This window comes from Notothenia rossii (assembly GCF_949606895.1).
Source record: "Notothenia rossii genome assembly, chromosome: 2".
NCBI lineage: Eukaryota > Metazoa > Chordata > Actinopteri > Perciformes > Nototheniidae > Notothenia > Notothenia rossii.
The window spans coordinates 47,117,953-47,140,928 of record NC_136904.1 but is presented as its reverse complement, the minus strand read 5'-3'; the positions used below and the strand labels follow the sequence as shown (position 1 = coordinate 47,140,928).

The 22,976-nt window shown below is 42.7% G+C and overlaps 1 protein-coding gene and 1 long non-coding RNA gene across 2 annotated transcripts in view; both read left to right on the top strand.

Annotated features, from left to right (window-relative positions):
- LOC307028880 (uncharacterized protein) overlaps window positions 1-22,976 on the top strand; it is a 178,230-nt gene that overhangs the window by 66,966 nt on the left and 88,288 nt on the right. The gene's annotated exons all lie outside the window — the stretch shown is intronic.
- On the top strand, window positions 554-22,731 carry LOC307028366. The gene is made up of 3 exons (XR_013804951.1): window positions 554-664; window positions 13,082-13,232; window positions 21,907-22,731. It is a non-coding gene; the product is annotated as an uncharacterized lncRNA (long non-coding RNA).

Sequence of the window (22,976 nt, the reverse complement as noted above, 5' to 3'; positions counted from 1 at the left end):
TGTCATCAAAATAATTAAAGACAAGTTAAAGAAACTAAAACCTAGTTATAATTCTGCCCTCCGAGCCGCAGAGTTCCTCATGACTTGGCCTTCACGAAATGTTAACTTTTGAGTCAGACAGCTATCTCACATTGATTTACTGTGAGTGCAAATTATTATTTGAGCTTCAAGTTTTTTTTTTTACAAAATATTGTATCCATGTCATGTCTTGAGAGGGTTATTTGTAAATATACTAGCCTACGTTTTGCCCTGTCGACAGTGGACTGCTGGCCTGAGGAATTATTTTTTTTATGTCGACGTTTTGCCCTGTCAACAGTGGCCTGCTGGCCTGAGGAATTTTTTTTTGTATGTATGTATTGTGAACGCAACGCTGCGCAAATGTGGGCCTGACTGCCTCACAGAGGGTGACTGGCTGTCTACTGCTGTCTGTGGCCTGCCGACATGGCCACTTTCATACAGATCATACTAATGCCCTCGATTGGTCTCGTGTCATTCAAGCTCGGGAGTTATGCGTGGCGCGAGCGAGCGAGAGAGAAAGCGTGCGCACCGGTTACGTGTATTGTTGTTGTTAGCATCTTGTGCTAGCTAGCTGCGCTAACGGATAATGAGCTGTCAAAAAGGTGGAGAGACTGAGAGACTGATAACTACAGCAGGTAAACTACAGGTAAAGGACTCTGAGTGTTTGGATAGTTAACTTAGTCTAAGTTCTCTGTGGGTCTCAAATGGTTTGGTCACCATTTATGTAAACACATATTTCCTTTTGAAGGGGGAGTGATTTGTAAAATATGCATGAATAATAAAAAAAAAGTTAACTAGGTGAAAAAAGGTAAGATAAACTTTAAAAACGTGTTGAGAACTAAAACTAGTCTTTGCTGCTGCCTCAAAGAGAAGCAGGGGGAGAGGGGGGAGACAGGTGAGGCTGGTTCAGGAGCCCAGACACACTCACAACTATAAATGAACCAAAAACAAATAAATAAACAAGTTTCAATGTTTTTTCGTATTGGATATGGTATGTTATTGGTTATGGCCATGTTCTTATGATTTTATGATTATTTAAATGTATACATGTTGTTGGTGACCTTAGCACAGGGGCGGACTGGGACACAAATTCAGTCCGGGACTTTCAGACGCACCGGCCCACACACCGGGCCGCCGCCCACGCATGCGGGCCACCCTTGTTGCCTACAGATAAATTATACATCTACTATGCTCATATACTGTATACTTTTATGGCTAGATTCCCCAGAGTCAAGCCATATCATAAAAGAGAAGGACAACAGGAGTAAGGTGCAAAATGAAATCTTCCTTTATTTAAGGTTTCTTAAAAATGTCTGTGTCATGTGTGAGGTGTGTCAAAGTGGATATGTAGGAGTCAGTAACGTGAATGTACAATTGGCGTTAAGGACAAAGTACAGCAAATGGGTTCTACCTTACATCACCAGCAGGTGTCGCAGCAGCTCACTTGTCTCTGCGACCCTGTCAATCACTCCATCAGTGTCAAGAGCCATCAGAATCTCCTTCTCTGTGCACATGAGCATGAATGCCTCCATATGCTCTTGGGTCAGGGTGGTCCTCAGTCGATTCTTCACATATTTCAGTGTGGAGAAGGTCCTCTCACAGGCAACTTGACTGAATGACAGTGTTAGGAGGAAGTGTAGCCCAATCCAATGACATGATAGGCATCAGCCAGCAAGTTGTACTGTGACAAGACATGATGCACACAAATAGCACAGTTGTTGCAGTAGTTGCAACTGTTCTCTAGCTCTAGGTCTTCTTCTCTTCCATCCTCCCCTCCGGTTGTCCTGACATTGTATGCATCCAAATGGGGCATCTTCAGTCTCTCCCAACAGTTGGCTAGGCTTGACAGCTCAGCCTGCAGTCTTCCAGCAGTGGCTCTTTCATCATACTTCAGCAAGCATTCACTCAGCTTTTGCAATGCTTCTGTTGGAAGGCCCATTTCCTTTATTTTAGGGAAATTCCGAGGATCAAGACATGCAAAGTCTGCGCAGAGTGGTCCATTTGCAGCATAGCGACTCTGAATGCTCTCTGTGACTGTGTCCAGAATTACATTGTGGACCTTGATCCTGTAGTCTGCCTCAGCAACTCACCTGGCATGGCCTTCTTTCTCCTGACGCGTTTCTCTGGGAGCACAGCTTGGACCATAACTTCACAGTCCTCCTTCTCCTGCAGCTTGGCATTGGCCCAGTCCACAAATGCATCTGCTGCTCTTTTCACCTCATCAAAACCCCTGACACGCTTGTTGAGGCTCTCTTGGGTCCCTATTACTAGCCGATGGGCAGTCAGTAAGTCCATGCCGCTGGTTTGGAGATACTTGAAGAGGGGTGACGTGATTTCAAATATTCGGAGAAAGATCTGACCGGTCAGTATTGTCTCGAACCTTAGGAGAGACTCTGTGTACCCCCTGGCTTTTGCTCTGACATTTGGCTTCATGGAGTCCTCTTCTTCAATCCTTGTTAATGTTGACACCAAGTCAATAAACAAGGCACGGTCAGGATTGCCAAAACACCCGAATATCTTGCTCAGAGCCTGATCCTTGGCCCACTACCTTGTCTCCCCGATTGGAGACAGCCGTCTGTGTCGTGTGTCTTCACTCACTTCCTCCCACATGTTCATACGCTTGTATGACTCTCTGATGAACACAGCAACATCATTCAGAAGTGAGAAGAGCGATGCACTGGCTATCACAACACCTGTGGTGTCTCCTAGCACAAGGTTCAGGACGTGTGCGTAGCACCAGATGTGCACTTGTTTGGGAGACTCTGCGGAGAGCAAGGTGGAGAACCCCTTGTATTGGCCCTGCATGTTTGCCGCTCCATCGGTTGAGTTTCCCACACAATTCCGAAGATCAATGTCCACCTTTGCCAGAGTTTTCTTCAGTAGCTCTACAAAATATTGTCAACCAAAGCTATGAGCTTCTCGTGGACCACATCTGTCACGTACCTGAGGATAACAGCACACTGGTTTGTAAATGTAACATCCTGTGTGGTGTCGATCTGCACAGAAAACATGCCTGCCTCCCTTACTTCCCTAGATATGGTTTCTTGGATTAAGTGGCTGATGACATTGATCACTTTGTTCACTGTAGTTTTTGAGAGCAGAGTGACAAAGGACCCTCTACCTTTAGACCCAGTCTCATGCAGCTTCTTGCTTTTTTCAACACATTGGGTGACATGTTCCTGCAGGCAGACATCGTATTTGCTGAGCAGGATGATTCATTCCAAGAAGTTGCCATGGTCAGCAATTTTCTCCCATGTGTATAATGCTTCAAATTGGTTGCCTCTAAAGCTTAGACCACGCTTTCCAATTACTCTGACTACTTCTATGACACGTTCCATGACTTGCCGTTTCTTTCTGACATGGTCTCTGTGTAGAGACATTTGTTTGCCACTGAGTAGGCTTGCTATGTCTGCTTTACTAGCCTTCATAAAATATGCCTCTGCACTTTCTCTGTGGACTTGGTTTTTCTCGTGTTCTTCTATTCTTTGATGTACATGCTTCCAAGATGTCATTCCTCCTTTAATGAACGAGCTGTCATTTGCAGATGGCTTTGCATACGCTAATCATACTGTGAAGTAGAGTGAGTTGGATTTCTCACAATATGTAAGCCACTTTCTATTGATTCCATCTTTGTTGTTGTAGATATTTTTAACTGTTTGTTTTGGGGGTTGTTGAGGGTGGTATGCGAAAAATGTACTTATATCTTTAGCCTGAGGCCGGGCAAAGTAATCAAAGCTCACTTCATCAGTCTGCATCTCCCTGTCTTTTGGTTCTCCTGTGCTGGACCCTGCAGTTGTCTCACTTTCCTCAGGGTCAACTGTACTTGACCCTGCAGCTGTCTCACTTTCCTCAGGGTCAACTGTACTTGACCCTGCAGCTGTCTCCCTTTCCTCAGGATGAACTGTACTGGACCCTGCAGCTTTCTCACTTTCCTCAGGGCCAACTGCATAAGAAGAACATCAGCAATCAATTAAATTACCAATATTATATCAATATCATGGACAATAATGTCAATCACTAAAATGAATGCAATAGTGAATTGGCCACACATCTCTGTGTCCTTATTATTGAGTATTAATTTATTGAATATTAATATTATTTAATATAATTATTTAAAATTATAATATTATATAATTTAACTTGGAATATCATGAGCATATGACTCTATCCTAATGCATCTAACTTTATGCATGATATAATAGTCTGGCCACAGCCCTGCAGCCCGTTCTAGGTTCTGATTGGCTCTTTAGGTTGGCATTCTAGCTTCTGACTGGCTGTCCAGGTTGTGAATCACAGCCCGGGGCTTATTATACTAGTCGTAACTTTGCTTAACTTTTTTCATGACTGTTTTCTCAGTCAACTAATGCTATTGCTAACAGTAACATAAATTAACACAGCCCTGCACACTTCACCTGCTGTCATATGCCGGGTCTGTGGTTCATCATCTTCCTTCTCATTCTCCTCCTTACTGCGACTGGGCGCGGGAGCCCTTCTAAAAAGCTCTGTGATTTTCGAACATTTTCCAGCATCTTCCTGTAGCAATTTTCGTTTTTTCATTCTGGCTTTTTCAGCCCCACCCTTTCTTTTTTGACTGTTCTCCATCTTGTCTTTCTCAATTTCGCTAGCTAACTTACTGATCAATCATCTAACTAAGCTAGGGAGCTTCCGGCCCAAGCCCTTCAGTTCATCTATTAGTAAGGTGACCAGATTTTCAAAATTAAAACCGGGGACATTTTGAGTTTTGCGGTCAATATATCATTAACATATCCAATTTTCTTCACTGTTAAAGAAAAAAGGGGGACAATTCTGGTTCAACGTAATTCGAACATTTTAACTGTTGGATACAAACAGAAGGACGATAGCTCATATATGAGACTTCAAAGGTCTTTTATTTTGAAACTGTACATCAGATTGTCCAGATTCTCTCTGAGTGATTAGATTGTGGTGTCCTGCTCTCACCCTGAAGTGAAATAAGTATTTGATAATTTCACAGTTTTTTATTTATTCAGTAGGATGGAAAATGGACTAGAGAATGGCAGTGGTTTGGTTATTGACAAATGGAAGGCCACGGAACTGAGACAGTTTGCCCTCTATACAGGACAAATTGTGCTTAAGGGCATTATTTCCGAGCAGCTGTGGTGCAACAACTAATCGACTTAATCGATTAAAATCGATTACCAAATTAGTTGGCAACTAATTCAGTCGTCGATTCGTTGGTGACGTCATCACATGTGTTCTACACCCCGTTAAGCTCCAACGTTATCGCTCTTTTTTTATCGGTACAGGAGACATTTAAAACATATATCATATGTATTATTGCTACATAAACATTATATCGCAGTCTTAGTGTCGCCAACTCCGTTTCTAATATGCAATATGACTACAAAATGCGTCTATAATGTATTTTCGATCTTCCCAATTCAGACGAGATCTCTCCCCGCCTGCTTGCGAGGGGGCGGGGCAGTTTACATACACACGCAGCTGCTACATGCATGCAACACACACGGAGGAGATGGCGGAGAGAACGCGCTCCGAGGTGTGGTTAAACTTTAGCCGTCTCGATGTGGACAATGCTCGTTACCAAAAGTGCAATAACAGTGTATCATGTAAGGGCGGTAACACGAGCAATTTGTCTAAACATTTAGCAAAGGTGCACCACATCCAAACGGAGAAATGCACCGGGTTCCACAGTCTTTCTAGCAGCTCTGTAGCGCCGTCCACGAGTAACGTTTCCACGTCAGGTGTTATGTATGCTATCAGCAACACACAGAGTTAACTCAGTTATAAAAACATAGGTTAATGATTAGAGGTAACTGAGTTATTTATTTTGTTAAAGTTTCAGCTATTCTGTTTACAGTTCTGTCATCACATCATTTAATATGATTTGTTAAAACATTGTTGTTTCTTTTGATGTGAAATATTATGCATTTAATTAAAATAAAAAGCAATGTTAGTTTTGTTCACAATTTGTTTAGTTAGTTTACCTTATTTCATGTCAAAAGAACCGTTAATACTATCGTTAAAAGGACCGGATCGATAATCAGTATCGATATAAGTAGTAGAACAGTTAAAACTTTAACGATCCGAATAATCGATTCATCGTTTCATTAGTCGATAGATTAATCGATTATCAAATTAGTCGTTTGTTGCAGCCCTACCCCAGACCCTCCTAGAGGAGGTTAGGTCCACCCCCACCTAAAACATCTTCACATGGATAGGATACTAAATACATTTGCACACTTTTTATATGGTGGCCTATGTCCATATCAAATCCAATCAAGTTTTATTTATATAGCACATTTTTAAACGATTTTTGGTCGAGCCAAAGTGCTGTGCATATAATAAAAAATAAACTACAGTAAAGACACTTTACAGCAAATACAACAGCACAGTTTGTGCAAAATATCAGTATGAGAAAACAACACCCTCTGTCCTTATATGTTTCTGTTTAGTTGGTCGTGCCACAACCGTGCATGTATGCACAAGTCATTGGTGCGCTATAAAATAGCACTACACCCCTGCATTGTGTGTGAAATAGGCTTCACAGCATGAAAATTAAATTGAAGATGGTGTTTGTGTGTTGGTTGTTGACGGCAGTGTGTGCCCCCCATTCGATTTGTCGACTGCAATGACTGGGAAACAAAAGGGACTGGCAGCGTGCGTACGCACAGTTGCACCTTGCGCCACATCAACACACTGTTGCATTCACAGAGAACAGCTGGCTCTGAACAAAATGCCACCATGCCTCAATCTGTACTGGACCAGTTTGTGAAAATTGTGAATTAAAACAAAACACAAAGCACTGAACACACATATTTTTAAAGCTCTGCGTAAAGAAATGGGAAGTGAACACATGCAGGGCTCTCTTCCTCAATCTTTCAGAGAAGCTTTAAAGCATCACTTTAATTGCCAAGAAAGGGTAGGACCCAACCGAATGTCCATTTTACAGGCCCCTCTCTCTCTTAAACAGAGTTGCAAAAATGTTAGTTAAAGTCCCAGGACATAGACTAGAACACGCCCTCCCCACAATTATATCTGCTGACCAAACAAGAAGTCCCTGTGTGTGGTTTCACTTGACGCAGAGAAAGCATTTGACCGGGTTCAGTGGAACTACCTGTTTTTGTCTTTGACACATTTCGGATTGGACCAAGCTTTGCTTTGTGAATTAAACTCCTATATAAATATCCCTCAGCCTCGGCTCGCACCAAGTCCGAGCACTCTAAACCATTTGGCTTGCACCGTGGCAGCCGTCAGGGATGCCCCATGAGCCCCATGCGTTTTGATCTGGCCATCGAACCGCTCGCTACAGCCTTGCATGATAGCAAAGGTATATCCGGAATCTGGAGGTCCAAAATGGAGCACAAGGTCTCACTCTATGCTGACGAGCTATTACTTTTCGTTTAAAACTTGAGCACCTCTCTACAGTCAGTTTGGTCACCTGTCAGGATACAAATGAAACCTTCACAAAACTGAACTCTTTCCAATCAATGACAAAGCACAAACCTTAAACCTCACCTACCTGCCTTTTAAAATTGAAAGCTAAAAACTTTCTAAGTTGGGTGTTTCAGTTACAAGGAAATACACCGAGGTCACCTCTGTCAATGTCCCTTGTAGGCCGTGTCAATTCAATCAAAATGACCATCCTACCTCAATGTCTTTATCTTTTGCAAGCCTTACCACTCTTTATCCCTAGATCCTTTTTCGACCAACTGGACACTTTTATACAGGACTGTCTCAGAAAATTAGAATATTGTGATAAAGTTCTTTATTTTCTGTAATGCAATTAAAAAAAAAAAATGTCATACATTCTGGATTCATTACAAATCAACTGAAATATTGCAAGCCTTTTATTATTTTAATATTGCTGATTATGGCATACAGCTTAAGAAAACTCAAAAATCCTATCTCAAAAAATTAGAATAGTTCCTCAGACCAAGTAAAAAAAAAAGATTTATAACAGCAAAACACAATCAAACATTTGAAAATGTCCATTAATGCACTCAGTACTTGGTTGGGAATCCTTTTGCACGGATTACTGCATCAATGCGGCGTGGCATGGAGGCAATCAGCCTGTGGCATTGCTGAGGTGTTATGGATGCCCAGGATGCTTCAATAGCGGCCTTTAGCTCATTAGCATTGTTGGGTCTGGTGTCTTTCAGCTTCTTCTTCACAATACCCCACATATTCTCTATGGGGTTCAGGTCAGGGGAATTTGCAGGCCAATCGAGGACAGTAATGCCATGGTCAGTACACCAGTTACTGGTGGTTTTGGCACTGTGGGCAGGTGCCAGATCATGCTGGAAAATGAATTCCTCATCTCCATAGAGCTTTTCAGCAGACGGAAGCATGTAGTGCTCTAAAATCTCTTGGTACACAGCTGCATTTACTCTGGGCTTGATGAAACACAGTGGACCAACACCAGCAGCTGACATGGCTCCCCAAACCATCGCTGACTGTGGGAACTTCACACTGGATTTCAAGCAACTTGGATTTTGCTCCTCTCCAGCCTTTCTCCAGACTCTGGCGCCTTGACTTCCAAATGAAATACAAAACTTGCTTTCGTCTGAAAAGAGGACTTTGGACCACTGTGCAACTGTCCAGTGCTTATTTTCCTTAGCCCAAGTCAGACGCCTCTTCCGTTGTCTTGAGTTCAGAAGTGGCTTGACCATGGGAATACGGCTATTGTAGCCCATTTTCCGGACACGTCTGTGAACAGTGACTTTTGATACCTGGACTCCAGCTTCAGTCCACTGTCTTTGAAGCTCCCCCAAATTCTGGAAGCGACTCTTCTTCACAATGCTGTTAAGGCTGCGGTCATCTCTCTTGGTTGTGCAGCGTTTCCTGCCACATTTCCCCCTTCCAACAGACTTTTTGTGGATGTGCTTTGAAACTGCACTCTGTGAACAGCTTGCTCTTTGAGAAATTTCTTTTTGTGTCTTACCCTCCTGATGGAGGGTGTCAATGACGGTCCTCTGGACAGCAGTCAGATCAGCAGTCTTCCCCATACTTGTGATTTAGTTTACTGAACCAAGCTGAGTGTTTTTCAAGGCTCAGGAAACCCTTGCAGGTGTTTCGAGTTAATTAGACGATTCAAGGGATTCGTTGAACACCCTACTAGTATACTTTTTCATGATATTCTAATATTTAGAGATAGGATATTTGAGTTTTCTTAAGCTGTATGCCATAATCAGCAATATTAAAATAATAAAAGGCTTGCAATATTTCAGTTGATTTGTAATGAATCCAGAATGTATGACATTTTTGTTTTTTTAATTGCATTACAGAAAATAAAGAACTTTATCACAATATTCTAATTTTCTGAGACAGTCCTGTATATGGCAATGTAAGTGTCCCCGTCTCAAACCCACCTGCAAAAAAAACAGGGCTAATGCTGGTATGGCCCTTACCAACTTCTGTTTTTACTACAAGTCAACTAATCTGCACCGCTTTACATTTTGGTCTCATTTCCACTTCCACCTCAATTGGGTGGCCATGGAATTGAACTCAGAGGATAACACGTCCATTCTTGCACTGCTTGGATCCAAACTTCCTATTTCAATTAAATCTATCAGAAACCCAGTGGTTAAATACTCTTTAAGGATATGGGTTCAATTTAGGAAGTACTTTGGCCTGTCTGACCTTTCTCCTCTGAGTCCCATCATACAAAATCCCTTATTTAAACCATCCGTTTTGGATTGTGGTTTTCTAGAATGGCGAAGAAAAGGAATCATTAGTTTCAAGGATCTTTTCATAGATAACACTCTGGCATCATTCGAGCAGTTGAGCAAAAAATGCAGTCTCCCTAAGTCTATTTTTTTAGACATTTACAAGCAAGGCCTTATATGCTCTCTCAATTACCCAGCCTTTCTATCTACCGATGCAACCATTGTTAATACTGTCCTCTCCTTAAACCTGTCCCAGAACAAACTTATTTCAGCCTCAGCTGCACTCTTCTTCTTGCTGAAGAGTGCAACCTTCTTACAGTGCAGAGGCTTTTCTGCTTGCTCTTCCCTCTGCTTACTTTTTTATGCTGTTTTTCAATTTTTCTTTTCTGAAAACTTCGAGCAGCGGCTCCTGGACATTAACCTGTCACTGGGACAGTTATTCTTTGCAAATAGACGGAGGGTTTCGGCCATATTTCAATATTTTTACGACGACCTCAGTCTTACGTGGCCTAGCAACGGCAAAAGCCTGGTACTGCATGCTATATAGCTTAAGCTAATTAGCAGCAAAATGCCTCCATTTTCAACAGATGACTTCCACAAACTTCTACAGAAGATGGCCGTGTTGGAAATGAAAATGCATTGGTTGGAAGTTAACGTGGAAGTGAATGGACTAGGTTGGAATAACACCACTTTACCAGTGTTGCAAAAATAATGGACAAAGGCATGCTAACTCAAAGCTAGTTAGCAGCTACAAGGATTCCAAGGAACAGGAGGAATGTGTACCGGGTAATACATCTACAAGTAGTAGTCCTCCCTCAAACTCTCTGGGTGCAAGGCCGAAGAGTAAATCATTTCCATGGGATTTGGGAGGACGAACAACAGGCAGAGCCCAGTGCTCTGAAATCTGTAATGCGACCGGCTGGCCTGCATTGTTATCACCCAGGAAGAGCGCGTCATGATTTTGGTGTTATGTCACGGTTTTTGTGTTATCTGTCTGGCAACTGGTTTTGTTTTGCTGTTCTGTTCTCCCTGTCTCTTGTTTTCCTCCTGTGTCTGATTGTCTCATTGTGTTCACCTGTTGTTTGTGTTTCCTGTCTCCCTCCATGTCAGTCACCGTCAGCTTTTTTGGTATTGAATCTTCCTTGTGCTTCCTTTGTGTTTTATGCCATGTATTTGCTTTATTTTATCAGCTTTTAAATAAAGCTCGCTTTTGTTTTCCAGACCAACTTACCTTTTTTGTAGTCTGCTGTTGGGTCCTACCTTTCCCAAATCATAACAGAATGAACCGACCAATTTATGGACCCAGCGGATTTTGATGATTTTGAGTTGGATCTGTTCGATCTGGATTTTCCCTTCAATGTTATCATGACGAGTGGAGTGTAACCTCGTCTAGAAGGGACAAAGAGGCTATACTCAAAAAGGCACAAATGGAGGTGGCCGAAATGCCTTAGTTGAGGAGTTCGTTGCCTGAATGGCTCAGTTTTTTCTCTTAGCCCTGAGTGCCAGTCTCCATTTTCTGACCCTTTTTTTGGGATCCCCCGTGTTCTGTCTGCGTACCGACCGTCTCAAGTCTCCTCTCAAGTTCCTTCTCAAGTCCCCTCTCGAGTCTCTTCTCGAGTCCCCTCTCCAGTCCCCTCTCGAGTCCCCTTTCAAGTCACTTCTGAAGTCCCCTCTCAAGTCTCTTCTCGAGCCCCCTCTCAAGTCCCCTCTCGAGCTCCCTCTCAAGTCCCCTCTTGAGTCCCCTTTCAAGTCACTTCTCAGGTCCCCTCTCGAGTCTCTTCTTGAGCCCCCTCTCGAGTTCCCTCTCGAGTCCCCTCTCCAGTCCCCTCTCCAGTTCCTACTCGAGTCCCTTCTCTAATCCCTACTCGAGTCCCTACTCTATGTCCTGTGCCGTTGGGGGTCCCGCCGACTACTGTTCTGCCGGGGGTCCTTCCAACCCCATGTCCTGTTCTGTTGGGGGTCCCGCCGACACCTGTCTCGCTGGGGGTCCTGCCAACTTTATGTCCTGTCCCGTTGGGGTCCCGCCGACTACTGTTCTGCTACTACTGTTTGGTGGTTCTACCGGATTTCCTGCCAACACCAGATCCTGTCCTGTTAGGGGTCCCGCCGACACCTGCTCCGCCAAATTTCCTGCCAACACCAGATCCTGTCCTGTTGGGGTCCCGCCAACACCTGCTCCGTCGGGTTTCCTGCCAACACCACATCCTGTACTGTTGGGGGTCCCGTCGACACGTGCTACGCCGAGGGTCCCATCGACACCAGCCCTCGCTCCGTCGGGGGTTCCACTGACACCAGCCCATGTTCCGTCCAGGGTCCCGTCCACACCTGTCCCGCCAGGGGTCCCACCAGCTCCTGCTCTCAACCCCAGTGCTCCGGTGATCGAGCTGACACTGGAGGGGTCCCATTGCGGCGTACATCGTCCTCCGGAGCTATCCCGTCACCGCCTTTGTGCCCGTCCTCCGGAGCGGTCCGGTCGCCGCCTTCCTGCCCGCCCTCCGGAGCTGTCTCGTCGCTGCCTTCTTGCTCGACCTTGTGCCCGGCCTCCTGAGCTCCCCAGCCGTGGTCTTCGCCCTCGAGCCCGGCCCCCTGACTCTTCCAGCCGCTGCCTTCGCCCTCATGCCCGGCCCCCTGAGTTTGCCCGCTGTGGCCTTCGCCCCTTTTTGAACTCTGCCTTGCCCCCGAGCCGTCCGCCCGAGACCCCCACCATGAACTTTGCCTTGCCCCCGGGCCGTCCGCCCAAGACCCCCATCATGAACTCTGCCTTTCCCCCTGGCCGTCCGCTCGAGACCCCCACCATGAACTCTGCCTTGCCCCGGGCCGTCCGCCCGAGACCCCCACCATGAACTCTGCCTTGCCCCCGGGCCGTCCGCCCGAGATTCCCACCAGGAACTATGCCTTTCCCCGGGCTGTACGCCCGAGAACCCCTCCATGAACTATGCCTTTCCTGGGCTGTCGATCCAGACCCGTCCTCCGTACCCCCTACACCCATCCCTTTGGAAATGTTGGACTTTATTATGGACGTCTGGAATCCGTCCCTTGAGGGGGGGTTCTGTCACGATTTTGGTGTTATGTCACGGTTTTAGTGTTATCTGTCTGGTAATGGGTTTTGCTTTGCTGTTCTGTTCTCCCTGTCTCTTGTTTTCCTCCTGTGTCTGATTGTCTCATTGTGTTCACCTGTTGTTTGTGTTTCCTGTCTCCATCCATGTCAGTCACCGTCAGCTTTTTTGGTATTGTATCTTCATTTTGTTTCCTTTATGTTTTATGCCATGTATTTGCCATCAGCTTTTAAAATAAAGCTTGCTTTTGTTTTCCAGACCAACTTACCTTTTTTGTCTGCTTTTGGGTCCTACCTTTCCCGAATCGTAACAGAGCGCCTCTTCAACCCCTCTTCATACTAGGAAGCAGCCGTGGATAGCTGCTAAAGGGAGAACTACAAACAATCCTCCTAAACCACAGAGTGTGCCAATCCAGAACAGAGACGATCCAATGACCCAGAACCGGAGATCTCTTTCTGATGACCTTGATAACCTGTCCTCTTCAAACAGCAGGGTAAGGACCAGAGATGGGTTCGTTACTAAAACATTTTAATATATTACATTAAAAAAAAGTAATATATTACACTACTTCGTTACTCTCTACATAAAGTAACTCGTTACTTTACTCGTTACTTTACTCGCCGAGCACGTACGAACTGCGCATGTGTGAGTGGCAATAACTCTCCTTACCAGCAGGCGGCGGTAGTGTGTATTTATCATTCAAAACAGGCAACAACCGGAAGACAGAGAAGAAGAACAGACTACGTGATATAAACAAACAACAAATAGCCTGTGAGTTAGCTTCACCTTAGTATGTGTTCTTTGCAGGTGTTTGTTGAGGTTTGACGTGGTGTTAACAGCAGTGGATAACAGCTTCTGGCCTGGACACAGTTTGCACCTCACCGTCACATTCCTGTCGATTCTTCGGATGAACTCAAAATAATGGGCATACCTCCACCCCTCGAAAGTTATCGCTGACTCAGCCATGTTTATGCAGCACTGCACGTGGAGATGTGGACGCGCAAGTCGCGCAGATTACGTACATATGCGGCGGGAAACCCCTCTTGTCTGTCAGTGTGATTATGACTGACTTTAGGAAGTAACGAAGTAACGCGTGTCGGGGCAATGTTAGTAACTGTTGTGTGATTACTGAATTATAAAAGTAGCGCGTTACACTACTCCGTTACCGACAAAAGTAATATTATTACAGTAACGCTTTTACTTTGTAACGCGTTACACCCAACTCTGGTCAGGACCAATAGCTACTCCAAAAGTAAAAGGCTAGAGGGAAAGCTAACGACTGGGCCTGAAACTCTGATTGTGGGTGACTCTGCTGTAAGAGATGTAAAAAGTCTGTGTAGTAAGAACAACACCAAAGTACTCTGTTTTGCCAAGGATATGGTCTCTGACTTGGCTGAGAAGATCCTGTATATCCAACTGTGAAAAATGTTGTACTGCACATTGGAACAAATTATGTTATGAAACAACAGTCAGAAGTGCTGAAAGAAGACTTTAAATGTTTGTTGGAAACTGTCAGCTCTCTAAATGCAGAGGTGTTCAGTGGCCCTCTACCGTCAGTCAGAAGGGGACTGGAGAGATTCAGCAGATTGTTTGCACTGAACACCTGGCTTTCAACTGTCTGGACTGGCGATTCTGTCAATTGTATTGACAACTTTAACTTTTTCTGGGACCGCAGACATCTTTTTAAGGCAAATGGAGTTTGCCTGAACAAGTCAGGAGTGAAATTGTTTATCTTTAACGTATTCAACTGCCTACGTCATCCATCTGTTCCCTCTGCCAAGGACAAGCAACAAGAGGAATCAAAACAAGAGAAAGACACAACACATCGCTCAGAAAACCTTGAAAATCTATCACTGCACCCACCTGAGGAATGTCTTGATTATGGGAGACAAATGGAGGAGACTCCACCGCCCTTCACCCCCCCTATCACTTCTGAACATACTCTTCCCTCACCCCACATCTCTCTCTTCTCTCCTTTCACCCTTTCACCCTCGCCCACCCTCCTGGAGATCGCTGAACACATGAAGGAGATACAGAGGGTTGGCACCGATTCCTTCCTGGAGTTCAAAGACCAAACTAAGGCGATACACAGGGTTGACAGCATGTCCTTTACCCCCGCTCCTCAACAACGCCCACCAAAATCACTGAAGCAGAGACGCGCACCATCTCCCCCGCCTCCATCACCGTGCCTACTTCAACCACCTCCCCTCCCTTCAAGAAAGCATCTGCAGTCTCCGAAGCCTGATAAGGATGTGTGTGTACAAAACGCAAAAAACTCTTACTGATATGTGCTGGGTCCAGGCTCAAGGGCGTATGGCACTCACAACTCTCTCCAGGACACGCCGGGGCCCTGCCTGCCTGTAGCTTTGCCGATATCTGTGTTGATAGGTAATAGATTAAGAGCGGTGAATCAGCTTGGATACAGGAAGTGCTCAAATGTTTGTGTGAGTTTATCAAATTTAGCAGTGATTCCATGTCATCCACAGCTTGTCACAACAAATCTGACTGATAGTGTATTTAACGAACTTAAACAAGCTTTATTAAATGTCAGGTCTTTGGCAGGAAAAACATTTTTAATCAATGATTTTATCACTGAGCACAATCTCGATTTTATGTTTTTAACGGAAACATGGATTGAACAAAATAACAGTGAAGCTGTTCTTATCAAATCAACACCTTCCAACTTTAGTTTTATGAGTCAGGAAAGAATGTATAAGAAAGGAGTGGGAGTTGCTATTTTGTTCAATGATTCCATTCAATGCAGGAATCTTATGGGAACTTTGCTTCTTTTGAATATGTGGCCCTTCAGCTGAATTGCTCCTCTCGAGCTCTGTTCCTAAATATCTATAGACCACCCAAATACTGTGCAAGCTTTTTTGATGACTTTACTGAACTGCTGTCTATAGTGTGTATTGACTTTGACTGTCTAGTCATTGTTGGTGATTTTAACATCCATGTTGACAACCCCCAGGACAGAGGGGCTAAAGAACTGTTTTGTGTTCTTGATAACTATGGACTGACTCAGCATGTGACGGAGCCCACGCACAATAAGGGGCACACTCTGGACTTAATTATCTCAAAGGGTCTGAATATCTCCGAGGTTGTGGTGACTGGTGTTGCACTCTTTGAGAGTTCTATTTCTGTTCACAAAAATATTCAAAAAGAGGTAACCACAAAGCGATATTTAATCCTTTGGAGTCGACCGTCACGCCGGCGTGATCAGATCACATGACCTGTTCAAGCCGGTGCCGCATAAAAACAACAGTCCGGACAGCATTGTCGTGTGTTTCTATCGAAAGTACTGGCTTGAAACTATATCCCAGTCTTTGTTTCATGCAAAAAGACCCAGTAAACACGGAGATACGATGATATAAAGTTAATACATTTCAAAAGTATGAAAAATGGAAGCACATATTTGAATATCTTCGCCGTATTTGATCATTTTACGAAACGGAAAATACTGGAAACTGTAGATCCTGCTCAACAGGATGTATATGTGTATTTCTGTCGAAAGTACTGGCTTGAAACTATATGCCAGTCTTTGTTTCATGCAAAAAGACCCAATAAACACAGAGATACGATGATATAAAGTTAATGCAAATATATTTCAAAAGTATGAATAATGGTAGCACACATTTTAATATCTACGCCGTATTTTATCATTTTACGAAACGAAAAATACTGGAAACTGTAGATTCTGCTCAGCAGGATGTATTTACCAGGGAGGGGGTGAGGTAATCAGGTAAACGGAGTGATACGAAGCAAGACGAAAAGAGACGAAGAGGGACGGCGGGAACCAAAGAGAGGCGGCGGGAAATTGAGAGAGACGAAGATATACGAAGACAGGTGGCGGGAGACAAAGAGAGACGGCGGGAGACTGCGATTGAAGTAAAGTGACAGACAAACATTGAGAATTTAGATATAGTTAGATAGATTTAGAGTTTTGAAGATTCAACTATGATGAAGAGAACTCTGAACGTGAGTCAAGCTATGAGCTTGTTTTTTGACATGGAGAAGGAGGAGGAGGAGCCTGTGATGTTGCCCTCTGTGTCGCTGCTTTGAAGCGTGGCACAGATAAACACAGAAAAAACAGATTTTTGTACATAATGTGTTTATATATATTTGTATTATATTTATAATAACACTTTTGCCTTATCAGAATGAAATCCCATGTACATTATTTAAGCTTTTAAATGTTTTGTTGTGCCTACTGTGTCACTGTTGACAGAACTTGAGAAATTAGGAAAAAAAGCCTATGGATACACCTGTTATTTGTTCATAACATTTGTATATAGGTTCATGCTACCTCAATCAAACTTTCACATTATCATAGTGACATCCCATGTATATATTTCCAGCTTTCAAATGGTTTCGTTGTGTATGTTTTTGTGTTACCTATATGAAAAATAATATCATTTTCAAAATCTGTTTTCACGTTTTGTGATTTTGAGTCCAAAATGTTCATATAGTATCTCAAAATGAAAGAAATAACTATCAGGTTATATAGGTGAGGTTGTCCTTAAAAAAAGGATACCAAACATTGACATGCCAAACATTTCTTAATGGGGTTGAGTAAGACAAATCAAAAGTATGCGAAAACGGCCAAATTAGCCCAGGACTCGAAAGGGTTAACTGAAAACACTCGGGAAATGTTTACTCAGAATTTTTCTTCCACACTTGCCCCTGCTAACATCTCAGTAAATGAGCTAGTAGATCATTTTCATTCAAAAATTAAACATGTTATAGATGCCATTGCTCCAACTAAGGTAAAGGAAGTGATTGGCAAGAAAATATCTCCATGGAGAAAGGCCATGGCCGCGAGAACAGAAAAAAGAGAGTGTTGAAAAGCTGAACGTAGGTGGCGAAAAACAAATCTCCAGGTTCACTTTGTAATTGGTTGGCCTTTATAATTTGGAATTGAAAAACGCACGACAGTCTTTCTTCTCTGACATCATTACCAAAAACAAAAACAACGCACGTGCCTTGTTTGCTACTGTCGACAGACTAACTAACCCCCCAGTGTCAGTAACCTCTGAATTTCTATCCAGCAGGGCAGGCAATGAATTTGCCTCCTTCGTCACTGACAAAATTCAGAAAATCAGGCAAGCAGTCAGTGCCTCTGCATCAGGTACAGCAAATGTGTTGCCCCTGTCCACGTAATATCAATTCAAACATCATGACACAATTCCATCAGATTAATGATAAAAACCTGGAGGACATTATTCAACTTCTGAAATCCTCCTCCTGCTGCCTTGATATTATTCCAACAGGATTTTTCAAAGATGTTTTTCGTTGCACGGCCTCAGATCTACTTCATATAGTAAACAAATCTCTTCACTCAGATATTTTTCTACAGGCCCTGAAAACTGCAGTGGTTCTCAACTGGTCAGGCCTCGGGACCCACTTTTTACTTGGTCAATACATCGCGACCCAACATTTTGAAGCACTCAAATCTATTCAACAAAAAAACGTGCTGTAATATATACGCTTTTCAGCATACCATATTAATAAAAGTGAAGTACAGTGCATATATCCCTTATATCCCTTCACAGAACTAAAGTATGCTTTTAAAAAAGGTTTAATGAGATGATGGTATCAAAGCTGAACTGTATAAAAAGGCACACATGCTGAAAACCCAACCCCAGAAGGGGGTCTGGGGGGATTCTCACCCAGGAGATTTTTTAGAAATACTAACATAAACTATGCATTATTGTACACTCTGAGAAGAAAATAAATACATCTATTACTACCCGACATATTAATAAGATTTGATGCCATTGTTTGTTTTTCACTTTGTTCTGACAGCTTGCTGCTCCTCACAGAGAGAAGAGTAAAGAGGAGATAGTCTGTGTGACTTACTTTAAATTGTGGGTTAGGGTAGATAGCTCCCATTGTTCTGTGACCTCAATCATCAAACCGGGGGTCATATGTCATTATGTGTTCATTTGTATCTGAAGTTGTACCCATGGATATATAAAGAAGAGTTATACCGCAAAGTTATTCTCCGTGGGGACTTCCGGCAACAATCTTGAATCTGATTGGCCAGAAGACTCGAAAAAACATCAGCAAAGATATTTTATTGAGAAGATGATCACTACGTGACAGAAGTTTTCAAAACAGTTTATGGTCTCCGGTACTTCCAGTCCAACGCCGACTGCATGCACAGCGTTAGAAAATCGGGCCTTCAAAATAAAAGTTTGACTTTTTCCCCCCCAAAAAAAAGAAGAATTCCAATTTCTTTTTTTTCTTTTTTTTGTTCTTCACTCACACATCTGCGACCCACTCGAAACGGGTCCGCGACCCACTTTTGGGTCGCGACCCACCAGTTGAGAACCACTGATCTAGATGCTTCAGTAATGAACAATTACAGGCCCATATCAAACCTGCCATTTCTAGGTAAAATCCTTGAACAATTTTTTTTTCAACAGTTGAGTAACTTCTTGCATTTAAATAATTGTTTCGATGTTTTCCAGTCAGGCTTTCGTCCAAACCACAGCACTGAGACTGCTCTTGTAAAGGTCTTCAATGACATCCACTTAAACACAGACAGTGGCAGAACTTCAGTGTTAGTATTATTAGATCTGAGTGCTGCGTTTGACACTGATGACCACCACATATTACTAGACCGACTGGAAAACTGGGTGGGACTTTCGGAAACAGTTCTAAATTGGTTTGAATCCTACTTAAAGGACAGAAAAAACGTTGTGGGGTACCTCAAGGCTCCATCTTGGGGGCCTCTTCTCTTTGACGTCTACATGCTACCACCGGCTCAGAAAATGAAAAACAACAAAATAAGTTACCATAGCTATGCGGATGACACACAAATTTACGTAACAATTTCACCAGGAGACTATGCTCCAATTCAAACACTGAGTAAGTGCATTGAACAAATCAATGACTGGATGTGTCAGACCTTTCTCCATTTAAACAAAGATAAAACTGAGGTCATGGTTTTTGGAGCCAAGGCAGAACGTATACAAGTTAGCGCTGAACTTCAGTCTGCAATATTCAAAACAACAGATAAAGCCAGAAATCTAGGTGTAGTCATGGACTCTGACCTGAGTTTCAACAGTCACATTAAAACAGTTACTAAATCAGCCTCCTATCACCTAAAGAATGTATCTAGGATTAAAAGACTAATGTCACAGCAGGATTTTGAAAAACTTGTCCATGCTTTTATCTTCAGGAGACTGGACTTCTGTAACGGTGTCTTCACAGGTCTAACTAAAAAATATTTCAATCAGGAGAGACGTGATGTATGAAATACATGGTTATTATCGGGTCACATTATATAAATGAAACATAATGATGACAGTTTATAACAAGTGAATGAAATGGTGTTTGGCGATTAGGCCCAGGTTTGGTAGGATGTCATTCGGGAAGGGAAGAACCGTTTCCGATGAACCCCCCCGGGTCTAGACACTGGTGGTGGTGATAAGTGGTTAGGTCCGGTTGGAAGGGAGAAGGTTGAGCTTGGCCCTGAGTTGGAAGCAGGAGGCGAAGGGGTGGAGGAGGGTTGCGCGTTGACACCTGGAAGACAGCTGATGGAAAAGGGGAGAGCATATATAGAGGGATTAACAGGTGCGATAATTAGGCTTGTGAATGGAGGGAAGTGATAGGCTAGCTTGAGGAGTGGCGCTCCCTATCATTTAGTGAAGGGAGCGAGTATTGCCATGACGTGCAATACGAAGTGATAGGTCTTCCTGCCTGAACTTGCGCTGAGCTTCATGTTAGAAAGCTGCAGCTGATTCAGAACGCTGCTGCTCGAGTCCTCATTAACACTAAGAAAGTGGATCACATCACTCCTGTTCTGAAGTCTTTACACTGGCTTCCTGTGTGTCAAATAATATATTTCAAAAATACTGCTGCTGGTTTATAAAGCACTGAATGGTTTAGGCCCAAAATACATTTCTGACCTCCTGCTAAATTATGAACCATCCAGATCTCTCAGGTCTTCAGGGACTGGTCAGCTTTCTGTCCCCAGAGTCAGAACTAAACATGGTAAAGCAGCATTCAGTTATTATGCTCCAAATATCTGGAACAAACTCACAGAAACCTGCTGGTCCACTGCAACTCTGACTAATTTTAAATCCAGGCTGAAGACTTTTCTTTTTGCTGCTGCTTTTAATTGAACTATTCATATCTTAAACTGCACTGTAACTTTTATCCGTGTATTTTTTCTTTTAATGTTTATTTTATTATCTTTTCTTTTTAATGACTGATTTTAAATGCCATTTTCTTAATGTCTTTCATTTTTGTAAAGCAATTTGAATTGCCTTGTGTCGAAAGGTGCTATATAAATAAACTTGCCTTGCCTTCTATAACAACGTGTCAGATGTAAGATGTCTCTCCACAGATAAGCTCAGGGCAGCATGGGATGTATGGGCTCAGAACAGTCTCATAATACACACATGCACACAGAAGGATTCACACTTTATTTTTGATCCTCACATATTTGTTTTCCGTTTAAATCCCCTGAACCTGCAAACACAAACCGCTTTCTGTGCACGGATCGCTGTGCATTCGTGTGTCGGTTTTTTGAGACTCTCCTGCCGGTCAGCCGATTGGTGCTTGTAATTTTTTCTATCTATAGCCAATCAGATGTCTCCTCAATTCTAAGCCAATCAAACTTTTTTCTGTATTTGGATTTTATTTACATTTATATGAAATGGAACACATTTGTGTGTTCATTGAAAAACACAAGTGTGGATCCTTTTGCCGATCATGAAATACAAGTGTGAATCCTTCTGTGTGCATGTGTGTATTATGAGACTGTTCTGAGTCCATATGGGATGTGGATATGGGCTTTTCTCTTCCAGTAGATACATGGACTTCTGTACTTAAACGGGTTGAGTCAAATGATCTATGTGCACTGCTTAATTCTGTTCAAAGTGGTACATCGAGCTCCTATTTCAAAAGTCCAACTATCCAAAATGGACCCTGATGTTAGTCCCTACTGTGACAAATGCCAAAATCCTCTCTCATTCATATGTACTGGTCCTGCCCTCGCCTTTGAATGTACTGGAAGGAGATCTTTCAAACTTTATCCCAGGTGTTCAGTACTGAACTGGATCCAAATCCTCTGGCTGCCATATTTGGGGTTATAGGAAAGGAGATGCATTTAACTGCAGAACGGCGCTGATCTCTGTCTTTTGCTCTCCTCCTAGCTCGTCGAGCCATTCTGCTTGAGTGGAGAGACAGTGTCCCGCCCACTCACTCACAGTGGTTGATGGACGTAATCTCCTGCATGAAACTGGAAAAGATCAGATATTAATTTCTACACTCAAACAGGACGTTTCAGGAAGCTTGGGGACCTATTTGAAATACATTACACACTGTGAAATTATCCGTTATTGGTATTGCTTATCTGCAGCATATGTATGTGTGTATGAATACAGTAGATTTGTATCTGTGTATGTTGCATTTATGTTTATGCATATGTATTACATGCATACATATCCATTTAACGATAATTCTGGTGAATATTCGTGTGTATGAGGCACACTGGCAGTGAATGTAGGGAGTTACTTTAGTCGTTGTTATTGTTTGTTTTGTGTTTTCCATTGTTCTGTATTTTCCCCTTTGTACATATAACCAGAAAAAAAACATTGTTTCATTTGTATATGCATACGTTTTCCTTTCCATTTCTAAATGACAAACCCTGGTTATGTATTGTAAAAACGTAATTCAAAGACTTATGATCTGAATACTTGTACTTTTATTTAAGTAACATTTTGAATGCAGGACTTTTACTTGTAACAGTAACAGAGTATTCCTACACTCTTTTACTTTTACTCAAGTACAAGATCTGAGCACTTTCCACCTCTGTGATTATTGTTCCGTCATTTATTTGGCAGCTTCATCCCTTCAGTCCATCACACCGACTTTACCTTCATAGTGTGTACTTTTACTTACTATTATTACTCTGTGTGATTGTGAATATCCCTCTGTGATGAAAGAAAGCCTCCACCATGCATCTCTTTTGAAATCTACGTTTTATTACAAAAACAATATACCTTCATCTCAATGGCTGTTGGCAAGTCACCAATAAATCCCTTTTGTCTCATAGAAATGAAATGTCTTAATTTGATCACCATATATTTAATAAAAATAAACATTATTAGAGGTGACTAACAACAACAATGGTAAGATGTGACTTATCTTAATCAAAATATATCAGCTATTTATACTTATTATTTGTTGTTCACATTTTAGAACACAGCGATGAGAACAAAAG